This window comes from Tursiops truncatus, chromosome 6 (assembly GCF_011762595.2).
Source record: "Tursiops truncatus isolate mTurTru1 chromosome 6, mTurTru1.mat.Y, whole genome shotgun sequence".
Lineage (NCBI taxonomy): Eukaryota > Metazoa > Chordata > Mammalia > Artiodactyla > Delphinidae > Tursiops > Tursiops truncatus.
This window is the reverse complement of record NC_047039.1, coordinates 42,556,409-42,568,832: the sequence shown is the minus strand read 5'-3', so window position 1 is coordinate 42,568,832 and position 12,424 is coordinate 42,556,409.

Here is a 12,424-nt window from a genome sequence, read left to right as displayed (position 1 = left end):
TTAAAATGGGGATGTTGAAGTTACAGCATAGTGATTGTTTGATCACATCCTAATTGTGTATTTAATATTCTTCTAGTCTCTGAATATATGAGAAACAAATATATAATCATACTATCCAAGAAAGTAAAGGTCTTTTAACCAGGGCTTTGTTTGTCTTGATTAATTTATGGCAATAGTAGCTTCCTCTCTCCATCTAGCAAGACCTTTTGACAGTTTTTGCTGAACAATGTTCTAGAGACTGGTTGAAACAACTGATTGGTTACCTTTTAAATCTTCATGTGGTACCTAGTGTGGAGTATGCTGGGCTGTTCACAGAAAAGTTGTTGACCAGCTGGAGGTTATAGTCTTTTTTAGAGAAGTAATAATTTAACTAACATTTACAGAGTTTCAACTATGTGGAAAAATACTTTGCCAAGCACTTAGGAAAAAAGAATGGTGAGGGTTTAGCCCCACTATTCAGATAGCTTATAATCAAATATGAGAATGTATTTGTGTAAGCAGGTACTGGCAGTACTTTATGGTGCTAGAAGCATGCAGAACATCATACCTAAACCACTAGGGGATTGGTGCAGGGCAATTAGGAAGAGGACTATCAGGAAAGTCCCGGGTAGTCACACACTGGGGCTTTTTTTTTTAATGGGATTTGATGCATTTTGTAAATTTGGAGGCTTTATGATGTAGAAAGAAACTGAAACAAACCGTGTCTCTCAAACGGCTCTGAGTGAGATAATTAAATACATTTTTTGCCATGAGATTTACATTTTTATGTGCAAGTCAGAACTGGCCTGCATAGTGGGTGGGTGAAGTAAAGCTACATGGTTCAGGCTCCTAGCCCCCCATGTTTCATAAATGTCTATAATATATCTCATAACATTGCACACACTGTGACAGAATCCAGAATCCAATAACTCTCTGCCTGGAAACAGTAGTTTCCCTTTTTTGAAGAAGTTGTCTGTTTTGGTGAAATACAACTACTGGGAGAATAAAGAATCTGAAATAAAGGCACAGGCACCATTCCTTTTTCCTGACCTTCCCTCTTAGTGATTATAGTCACCTAACTGGCCAGCCAGCAGGCTCTTTCTTGCCAAATTTATTTTTTAATCATTTGATATGACAAAAAATTGCCATTAGTACTAGAATACTGAGACTGCATAATGGTTTGCCACTATGAAAGGAAATGTCTCTAGAGCTTTGCCTGTGGGAGATCAGAGTCCTGTCAAAACATTCTATTCCATCAGATTAATCTCTTAAATATGTTAGAATACTTCCATTTATAGAACTCTCTTGTGACTTATAAGCAGTGATATTCAGGTACTGACAAATGGATTGATAAAATCTTTCTGTGGCTTGATAGAAACAGAGCAAGACAAGCTAGGCCTTTTTTCTTTTTTTTGGCAGTAGTTGTACAGGAATACATTGGTTTTAAGGGGCACAGCCATTTCTCCTTTGAATTTCTATGATTTTATGATTCTCCCTTGCATCCTATGATTCTGAATGAATTTTTAAAATATTAGGCAGTGATATTATTTTTTTGAAATAGGAATATTTATTGTTTTACAAATATTGTATGGGATTGTGTTTATCATATACCTAGGGCATTAGCATCTGGAGACACATACTGTTATCTATTATTTGAAAATCACTGCACCAGGTATTATAGGAGATAATACACTTCACAATCCCACATAGCAACCAAAAAATTCCCAGATACTTCTTGATTAACCACCTTTTATTGCAGTTAACATAAGTAGTGATCCTTTTCTCAAAAGTTATTTCTCTAAACATTCTAGCACAAAATTATATTAAAATTTTTCATTCAATATGGCAAAGATATTGGCCTACCTCCATGATGGGCCTATCAAAATTGTAGTAGAGGAATAAAAATGATGTTAGTAAAGAGACCACAAGGACAGCAATTTAGCAAATCTTTAGATTTTATAAAAATATGGAGGGGACTTTTGCTTCCATTCATCATGATTTCATTGGTAAAGGAATTGCCCTCCATGAAAGCAAAAAATTTGAAAAAAATATATGAAATAGCTGTTTAGATATTGGACAACAGGCAAACAGACAAAGAATGGAAACAAAAGAGGCAAATCACTACTATTACCCTAGCTTCCTATCTGGAGGCACTTTCAGAAACTTGCCACAGAGAAGGGGAAAACCAAGCAGAACATAATAGTTTTGTGAAGTTAAGAGACTGAGATCAAAGTTCAGCCAGTCTGAGACCCTGGAAGATTACTGGAGAGAAGGTAGCTATGCCAAATAAGAGCTTCTGAAATCTGCATAGCGGCCTACAGAAGTCTGTCGCTAGGTGGAACATGAAAAGGATGAAATTCTGCAAGACAAAGCAAACTATCATAGTGTTGTAAGATGAAATTACTCAGCAATACACAATGTTAGGAAATGTTCAAGTTCTAATCCAGAGTAGAGAGACTTTGTTGAAACCTAGGGCATTCAGTAGAAGCTCTAGAAGGGTCATGTTTTCCAGGAGGACTAAACTACTCCATATACTCAAGAAATACCCTAACAAAGCTTACATATACACCTCAAAGAGATTAACCTGCTCTACAATTAACTGTAGTCCAAAACAGCTATTGCTTTTTAAATACAACAGAATCAAGACAACATCTGTTGTTCACAATATCCAGCATATCCAAATAGAAGGAAACTTTCTTAACCTAGTAAAGGGCTTCTACTTTTTTAAAAATACATCTAACCTTGTACTTAATGATGGAAGACTATTTCTTTAATTTAGGGAACTTGACAAGGATGTCTGCTCTCACCACTTATATTCAATAATCTCTTGGATGTTCTAGCTATTTTAATATGGCTAAATAAGTCAACAATACAGAGATTAGAAAATAATTAGTAAATTGTTTTTATTTTCAGATAGCAGGGTCATTAATGCAGAAAAGCCTAAGGAATCTACAAAAAAGCTATTATAACTAGTAGAGGAATTTAGTAAGTATTGATGAAGATGTAGAGAAACCGGAGCCCTCATACATTGCTAAAGAAAATGTAAAATGAATCAGCACTTTGGAAAATACTCTAGTAGTTCATTAAAATGTTAAACATATACTTAACATAAAAACCAGAAATTCCACAACTAGGTAGATGTCGACTTAGGACATATGAAAACACTTGTCCACACAAAGACTTCTCACAAATGACTATAATGGTTTTATTATAATAATTCGCAAATGTGAACTCTCTAAGTATACATTACATTAACTGGTGAATCAGTAAGCAAAATTTGGTATATCCATATAATGAAATACTAATCAGCAATAAGAAGAAAGAAAACTATTGATATATATATTATATATAATATGTAATTATATGTAATATATACATATATATTATTATATGATATATAATTGCATGCAATTATATATCATAATATATATGTATTACACATCGAAGGAATATGATTCCACTTATATAAAATTTATCAAAATGATAAATCTACATGGAAAGAAAGCAAATCAGTAATTTACTGGGGCTGGGAGGTGATAGCAAATGGACATGAGGAACCTTTGGGAGGATGGAAGAAATGATTCAAATGTGGGTTATGGTAATGATTTCACAGTTCCAGAAACTTATTAAAATTTGACAAATAATCCTTGAAATATATACTTATAACTGGTGACTATTAAAAAAATATATAAATTATAACTCAATATAACATTTAAATAAAGAAACCTACACCAAAGTACATCACCATGAAATTTCAGGGGACCAAAGAAAATTCTTCCAAGGAGAGTTAAAATTTCACCTCACAAAGTAAGTCAAATAAATAACTTGAAATCTGACCTGCCTTTTACAATTTTTATTAGAAACTTGATGATAACAGAAGATCATAGAGACAAACACTGCAAGAAAAGCTTTTGAACCTTAAGAATATTAACTAACAATATCTTTCATTGTGATACTATTAGAAATGCAACTCAGAAAGCATATGTATAATGCCCCTTTTCTCAGGAAGTTTCTTAAGGTGGTTTTCCAGCAAAAGTGAAACAAATAGAAGCAGTGTGATTACTATATAAAAAATACTTGAACTCAACTCCGGGTATAAGGAAAATAATTTGGCCTTGATTACAATAGTCAGCAAGTATGTCTCAAGAAGAATGTTTTTTAAGAAAAGGGCAGCAAATTCCAAACATAATATGCAGAATGACTAGTAATAGATATAAACTGGAAAAAAATATATAGGTCCATGAACAAATGAATGGATAAATTACAGTATGTCCATACATTGGTATGCTACTCGTCAATAAAAAAAGGAATTAACTGTTAATATGCAACAACATGGGTGAATCTCATAATCATTATGCTGAGCAAAAGAAGCAGACAAAAAATCAGTGCTAGCTTAACATACTTCAGAAAATTTTCAAAAATGCAAACTAATTTCTGGGGAAAGTAAAGCCAATCAGTGCTTTCTTGGAGACAGAAGTGGAGAGAGGAATGGATCGCAAAGTGGTATGAGGAGACTTTTGGAGGATGATGGAAAGACCTTTTATCTGGATTGTGGTAATAGTTGCACAAGTTTATATATATGTCAAAGCAGAACCAATTGTATACTTTAAAAAAGTGAAATTTAATATATTTCAATTATAGCTCAATGAAATTGTAAAAAACAAAATCATATTGAGTTGAAACCATATTTGACTACCTCTTTTCTTCTGCAATATGTCCCAAGTTACCAAAACCTAGTTGGTTTTTCAGCAAAATAACAAGCTAATGGTCCTATTGTGCATTAAGAAAAGAGAAATGGAACAGTGTGTCTTCCATTCGGCAGGTATGGAATATATTTTGTAAATAATCTTTTAAAAAAGGAAAACTCACACCTTTGTAGTATAATAAGCACATTGTAAATGTATTAATTCTCCATCTCTTGTAACCACTTGAGAACAGCACTCTGTTCTTTTTTGTGTGTGTGTGGTTTGGTTTTAATCTTTATATAAAACTTATTCTTTGGCTTGAATCTGAGGTTAAGCTTTTAATAATAAACCAGAGACACTAAGTGCATACATATATTTTACGTCTTCTAATGTTTCAGTTATTTATTGCTCCATGACAAATGACCCCAAATTTCCTTGTGTAAACAATAATAATTATTTGTTTTACTCAAAAATTTGCATCTTGGGCAAGAGTCAGTGGAAACAAATTATGTTTGCTTCACAAGGTGTCACCTAGGCCAGCTCAACTACTGCAGACTGAAATCACATGAAGACTCCCTTGTTTACATTTTTGTAGTTGATGTTGGTAGTCAGCTGGGATGTCAGCTGGAGCTGTCTGTCACAACACCTACATATGTCTGCTCTCTATCTTCATAGTATGCTAGCTGGTTTCCAAGAGTAAGCATTCTACAAAACCAGGTGGAAGCTGCTTATTAGTTATCTCTTGGTGTGTAACAAATTACCCCAAAACTTAGTGGAATGAAACTACAACACTTATTACCTCACAGTTTCTTTGGGTCAGGAATCTGAACATGTTTTAACAGTGTCCACAGTGTGAGGGTCTCTCAGAGGCTATAACCAAGGTGTTAACTTGGGTTTTAGTCTTCCTAAGGTTTGACTGGAGATGTTTCCTTCTGAGCTTGCTCACTTGGTTGTTGGCAGGATTGTTTCTAATAGGCTGTTGGACTCAAGGCCTTAGTTTCTCACTGGCTGTTGGCCAAAAGTCATCCTCAGTTCCTTGGTATGTGGGCCTCTGCAACATGGTAACTTGCTACATCAATGTGTGCATGCTGGGAAAGCAATAGAAAGTCCAGTAAGACAGAAATCAAGTATTTTGTAGTCTAATCATGAACATCACATCCCATCTCCTTTGTCACATTCTGTTCCTTAAATGCATATCACTAGGCCTAGCTCAGACTTGAGAGAAGATTGCACAGGTATATGAATACCAGATGAAGACCATCTTTGAAAGCTGTCTACCACAGCTATATTTCCTTTTATGACCGAATCTTAGAAATTATGTAACATTGCTTCTACTATTTTCTATTTGTCAAGGCAGGCACAAAAGTCTGCCCAGATTCAATACTGAACCCACCACTCTGTGAAAGAAATTTCAGTTCCCCATTAAATCAAGAGCATACTGGATAGAATATATATTATGGAGGCCACCTCTGGAAAATGCAATTATCCACACTTGGTAATTACAAATAGGCAAGGATTCATTCTTAGATCATATATTTTTGATTACTATTAACATTATAAAATGTAATATTTGAGTTATTTTTGTCTCCTTTTTCTTCTAGAAAATATATAGACCTTTCAAGAAAATGTGAAACTTCATTATATATTACAAAGAATACGAAAAAATCTATGAAATTATAAAAATATTTGAGATGCCAAAAAAAATCTTGTGTTGTATGATGTCACGAAATACCCTAATGATCAGTCATAAGTCTTTTCACACAACCTCTGAATCTTCAATTATAAATTATGTTTTGAAAACATGCCTTGGCAATAGAAGATCTAAATTTTAATAATTTTCCTCTACTTATTACATATATGACCTTAAGAAAATTATTTAATTCGAGGTTCAATTTCCTAATTAATAAAATAATAAATCATTAACTCATAACATTTAAATGTGAAAATTAATGTGTTTATCTAATGTAGTTAGTAACTCATCAGTCTTGTATGGTGGTCCTTTGTAAGAGATGATGCCTACCTAGAGGTGCATACTTTGAATACTGGAATTTTGACTTTTAAGCAAAGTGTGATTCACAAGGAGAATAACATCAACATAAGCATTTTCTTAAAAGATGTACTTAGGGTTTCAATGTAAGACTCCACTAAATGATTAATAAGTATGTCCAGGGTAGTGGTGTCTGTGAACTGATGGCTCTTCTTTAGTGCATCTCATGGTGTTCTTGACCCAAAATGATCTGAGATTTCAGCCTCTTTGTATACAGCTCTTATTTGTAAGTCAGATATATTTTTTTGTTGCTTCTGTACTTTAAATTTAATTGGAGTATCCTGCGCAAATTGTTAGCTGTAACTTGAAAATTGTTGTGACTGCTTAAAGTTTCTCTCCAACATTCTGTATTTGTATTCTCTTTTCTCTATTTACCATATCTTGCTCTAGAACAGTGGTCCTCAAACTATTGCTGCTGGACAGGTAGCATAAGCAAATCCTGGAAGCTTATTAGAAATGTAATTTTTCAGATTCCAGTTAGACCTATTTAATCAGAAACTCTGGGTGTAGGGATAAGACAAGCCCTTCGTGGTGATTCTGATCTATAATCAATTTTGACAGCCACTGATCTAGAATCCTCATTTTTTCTGCATGATCTGTGTTATAATCTGTAGCAGAGGGAAGAGCATTTCATTGTCCTTTTGGTGGAAAGGACTTTTCCACATGGAATTATTGTTGAAAATTGTTCTCCAAGGCATAGAGAATAAACATATGGACACCAAGGGGGATGGGATGAATTGGGAGATTGAGACTGACATATATACACTAATATGTATAAAATAGATAACTAATGAGAACCTGCTGTATAGCACAGGGAACTCTACTTCAATTCGCTGTACAGTAGAAACTAACACAACATTGTAAAACAACTATACCCCAATAAAAGAAAAAAAAAAGAAAATTGTTCCCCAGTTTTACAGAGACATGGTTGCTGTTAAAGCAGTGCTCTAGAAAAAGTCATTGTTTGCTTTATGTTAATTACCTATAGAACACAAATGTGGTTCAAAAAAACTACTGAGGAATTTTAAAAGCATTTCTTTTTCTTTTTGAAAAATAAATCTTATCTTTTAAAAATCTAATAACTGTGCATGTGGAGAGGTGGAGATACAGATTACACTATGCATGGTACAAAATTTAAAAAGATAAAAGGAGTTCATTAAAAAGTTATATTCACTCCCACTACATCCCATGACCACTAGGAATTCCCTTCTGAAAATAAATATGATTATCAGCATTTTCTGTACAAGTTTTAAGGTGCTCTAAAAATATAAATATGTATAACATATTATTCATAACTATGTTAATATATGACACATATTCATATATAACATATATTCATGTATGATACATGTATTCGTATATAAACACGTTAGCATATTACATACTCTGTTATTATTCTTTTGTTAACTTAAAAATTGTAGAAGTTGTCATATTGTAGATGCAGAATTATACACGTAGAATTGCATTATTACTGGTTTGGCCAAAAAGTTCCTTTGGTTTTAAATAAAAATAAGAGACACATTTTTCATTTTCATGAAGAACTTTATTGAACAATGTATTCACTAACCGAATGAACTTTTTAGCCAACCCAATATTTTACTATTCTATTATAGAGTATTTAGAAATCCCTCGTTGATGAACATTTAGCATATTACCATTCTTTTGCTGTTATAAACCATTCTACAATGAATATCTTCATATGTTATGTTGGTTTACATGTGACATTATTTGTAGGTTAAAGTTCTAAAGGCATGAAATGGTGAATGAATTGTTTATTCATTTTTAGTTTGGCTATATTGTTAAATTGTTTTGAATAAAAATTACACAATTTTCACACATTAAACAATACACAAGCAAAATAGTTTTCCACACTTTTCAATAATGAGTTGTCAAATTTTTTGCTATTTTTAGATAAAAACAGTTATGTCATAGCTATTTTAATTTCTATATCTGTTATTATGAGATTAAAATAATCTTATATGTTTAAAAAAAACATATATTTGCTTTTCTATGAACTGTGTTCTGAAGTCCTTTACCTATTTCCTTCTATGTCAATGTTGGTTTTTCTCTTTTTTTTTTTAACATCTTTATTGGAGTATAATTGCTTTACAATGATGCGTTAGTTTTCTGCTTTATAACAAAGTGAATCAGTTATACATATACATATGTTCCCATATCTCTTCCCTCTTGCGTCTCCCTCCCTCCCACCCTCCATATCCCACCCCTCTAGGTGGTCACAAAGCACCAAGCTGATCTCCCTGTACTATGCAGCTGCTTCCCACTAGCTAGCTATTTTACGTTTGGTAGTGTATATATGTCCATTCCACTCTCTCACTTTGTCACAGCTTACCCTTCCCCCTCCCCATATGCTTAAGTCCATTCTCTAGTAGGTCTCTGTCTTTATTCCCATCTTGCCCCTAGGTTCTTCATGACATATTTTTTTTCTTAGATTCCATATATATGTGTTAGCATATGGTATTTATTTTTCTCTTTCTGACTTACTTCACTCTGTATGAGAGACCCTATGTCCATCCACCTCACTACAAATAACTCAATTTCATTTCATTTTACGGCTGAGTAATATTCCATTGTATATATGTGCCACATCTTCTTTATCCATTCATGTCCTGGCTATTGTAAATAGAGCTTCAATGAACATTTTGGTACATGTCTCTTTTTGAATTATGGTTTTCTCAGGGTATATGCCCAGTAGTGGGATTGCTGGGTCGTATGGTAGTTCTATTTCTGGTTTTTTAAGGAACCTCCATACTGTTCTCCATAGTGGCTGTATCAATTTACATGCCCACCAACAGTGAAAGAGGATTCCCTTTTCTCCACACCCTCTCCAGCATTTATTGTTTGTAGATTTTTTGATGATGGCCATTCTGACCAGTGGGAGATGATATATCATTGTAGTTTTGATTTGCATTTCTCTAATGGTTAATGATGTTGAGCATTCTTTCATGTGTTTCTTGGCAATCTGTATATCTTCTTTGGAGAAATGTCTATTTAGGTCTTCTGTCCATTTTTGGATTGGGTTGTCTGTTTTTTTGATATTGAGCTGCATGAGCTGCTTGTAAATTTTGGAGATTCATCCTTTGTCAGTTGTTTCATTTGCAACTATTTTCTCCCATTCTGAGGGTTGTCTTTTGGTCTTGTTTATGGTCTCCTTTGCTGTGCAAAAGCTTTGAAGTTTCATTAGGTCCCATTTGTTTATTTTTATTTCCATTTCTCTAGGAGGTGGGTCAAAAAGGATCTTGCTGTGATTTATGTCATAGAGTGTTCTGCCTATGTTTTCCCCTAAGAGTTTGATAGTGTCTGGCCTTACATTTATGTCTTTAATCCATTTTGAGTTTATTTTTGTGTATGGTGTTAGAGAGTGTTCTAATTTCATACTTTTACATGTAACTGTCCAGTTTTCCCAGCACCACTTATTGTAGAGGCTGTCTTTTCTCCACTGTATATTCTTGCCTCCTTTATCAAATATACGGTGACCATATTTGCATGGGTTAATGTCTGGGCTTTCTATCCTGTTCCATTGATCAATATTTCTGTTTTTGTGCCAGTACCATACTGTCTTGATTACTGTAGCTTTGTAGTGTAGTCTGAAGTCAGGGAGCCTGATTCCTCCAGCTCCGTTTTTCTTTCTCAAGATTGCTTTGGCTATTCGGGGTCTTTTGTGTTTCCATACAGATTGTGAAATTTTTTGTTCTAGTTCTGTGAAAAATGCCATTGGTAGTTTGATAGGGATTGCATTGAATCTGTAGACTGCTTTGGGTAGTAGAGTCATTTTCACAAAGTTGATTCTTCCAATCCAAGAGCATGGTATATCTCTCCATCTATTTGTATCATCTTTAATTTCTTTCATCAGTGTCTTGTAATTTTCTGCATACAGGTCTTTTGTCTCCTTAGGTAGGTTTATTCCTAGATATTTTATTCTTCTTGTTGCAGTGGTAAATGGGAGTGCTTTCTTAATTTCACTTTCAGATTTTTCATCATTAGTGTATAGGAATGCGAGAGATTTCTGTGCTTTAATTTTGTATTCTGCAACTTTACCAGATTCATTGATTAGCTCTACTAGTTTTCTGGTAGCATCTTTAGGATTCTCTATGTATAGTATCATGTCATCTGCAAACAGTGACAGCTTTACTTCTTCTTTTCCAATTTTGAATTTCTTTTATTTCTTTTTCTTGTCTGATTGCTTTAGCTAAAACTTCTAAAACTATGTTGAATAATAATAGTGAGAGTGGGCAACCTTGTCTTGTTTCTGATCTTAGAGGAAATGGTTTCAGTATTTCACCATTGAGGATGATGTTGGCTGTGGGTTTGTCATATATGGCCTTTATTATGTTGAGGAAAGTTCCCTCTATGCCTACTTTCTGGAGGGTTTTTGTCATAAATGGGTGTTGAATTTTGTCAAAAGCTTTCTCTGTATCTGTTGAGATGATCATATGGTTTTTCTCCTTCAATTTATTAATATGGTGTATCATATTGATTGATTTGCATATATTGAAAAATCCTTGCATTCCTGGGATAAACCCCACTTGATCATGGTGGATGATCCTTTTAATGTGTTGTTGGATTCTGTTTGCTAGTATTTTGTTGAGGATTTTTGCATCTATGTTTATCAGTGATACTGGCCTGTAGTTTTCTTTCTTTGTGACATCTTTGTCTGGTTTTGGTATCAGGGTGATGGTGGCCTCATAGAATGAGTTTGGGAGTGTTCCTCCCTCTGCTCTATTTTGGAAGAGTTTGAGAAGGATAGGTGTTAGCTCTTCTCTAAATGTTTGATAGAATTCGCCTGTGAAGCCATCTGGTCCTGGGCTTTTTTTGGTTGGAAGATTTTTAATCACAGTTTCAATTTCAGTGCTTGTGATTGGTCTGTTCATAGTTTCTATTTCTTCCTAGTTCAATCTTGGAAGTTTGTGCATTTCTAAGAATTTGTCCATTTTTTTCCATGTTGTCTATTTTATTGTCATAGAGTTGCTTGTAGTAATCTGTCATGATCCTTTGTATTTCTGCAGTGTCAGTTGTTACTTCTCCTTTTTCATTTCTAATTCTATTGATTTGAGTCTTCTTCCTTTTTTTCTTGATGAGTCTGGCTAATGGTTTATCAATTTTGTTTATGTTCTCAAAGAACCTCCTTTTAGTTTTATTGATCTTTGCTATCATTTCCTTCATTGCTTTTTCATTTATTTCTGATCTATCTTTATGATTTCTTTCCTTCTGCTAACTTTGGGGTTTTTTTGTTCTTCTTTCTCTAATTGCTTTAGGTGTAAGGTTAGGTTGTTTATTTGAGATGTTTCTTGTTACTTAAGGTAGGATTGTGTTGCTATAAACTTCCCTCTTAGAACTGCTTTTGCTGCAGCCTGTAGGTTTTGGGTCATCCTGTTTTCAGTGTCGTTCGCTTCTAGGTATTTTTTTGATTTCCTCTCTGATTTCTTCAGTGATCTCTTGGTTATTAAGTAGTGTATTGTTTAGCCTCCCTGTATTTGTATTTTTTACAGCTCTTTTCCTATAACTGATATCTAGTCTCGTAGTGTTGTGGTCAGAAAAGATGCTTGATACGGTTTCAATTTTCTTAAATTTACCAAAGCTTGTTTTGTGACCCAAGGTATGATCTATCCTGGAGAATGTTCCATGAGCACTTGAGAAGAATATGTATTCTGTTGTTTTTGGATGGAATGTCCTATAAATATCAATTAAGTCCTAT